The sequence below is a fragment of the Otolemur garnettii genome, unplaced genomic scaffold (assembly GCF_000181295.1).
Source record: "Otolemur garnettii isolate 467f Iridium unplaced genomic scaffold, OtoGar3 scaffold00036, whole genome shotgun sequence".
NCBI lineage: Eukaryota > Metazoa > Chordata > Mammalia > Primates > Galagidae > Otolemur > Otolemur garnettii.
In genome coordinates, this window is record NW_003852431.1 from 10,561,339 (window position 1) to 10,562,098 (window position 760).

The 760-nt window shown below is 31.4% G+C and overlaps 1 non-coding gene across 1 annotated transcript; it reads right to left on the bottom strand.

Moving 5' to 3' along the window:
* Positions 1–210: 210 nt before the first annotated feature.
* Positions 211–336, bottom strand: LOC111725311. Its single transcript, XR_002773401.1, has one exon. It is a non-coding gene; the product is annotated as a U4atac minor spliceosomal RNA (small nuclear RNA).
* Between the last annotated feature and the right edge of the window lie 424 nt (positions 337–760).

The following is a 760-nucleotide window of genomic DNA, read 5'->3' on the forward strand; positions in this document are numbered from 1 at the left end:
TCCAAGAGACAGCCTGTCATTACCAGCATTATGAATTGACTTTATCCTCCTCATAAGAGTCCAACAGGGGAAGAAGGGTATTTACCTGTCATTTTAACTTTCAAAGTTTGGTTCCTAATTTTATCAGGGTCAGAATTTCAGCATTTTTTAATCTTTGTTTTTTATTTTTTATTTTATTTTTTTTTTAATCAGGGAAAAGAGATTTTTCTTTTTTCCAAAAACTGCACCAATAAAAGCGAAGCTCTAGTTGATGTGAGCGTGTCGTGTAGGTGTTAACAGTACTGCCCTCACTATGCGCTCATCGGACCGTAGCACAAACCCCCAAAAAAGGATGGTTCCTTTTTATCTTCTTAAGCATATCTAAAAACAAATTTAAATCAGCAAACTTCAATAGCCAATGTTTTTATCATTTTGAAAGAAAAATTTTACTTGTTGGCACCTAAAATAAATTAGCATTATATTGTAATTATTTTTTTAAATGCTTTGGATTCTGCCTTAGAAAACATAGAAATGTTTACCTTCATAGGACTTCTGAATTTTTTCCAAATTTATGTTTGTGTGAAAAGTCATAACTAGGAAAGTGAAAAACCAAGATAGGAAAAAAATGAGAAGTAATCAACAAATATTTACTGAGCAATGACACAATTTTACTGTTTCCAAAGTACCATATTGGCTAGCAGAAGTGCAATGATTAATAAATGCTAATGCCCCCAAAAGTCAAACACAATTATGTTCATGATGAAGTATCAAGAATATTTTA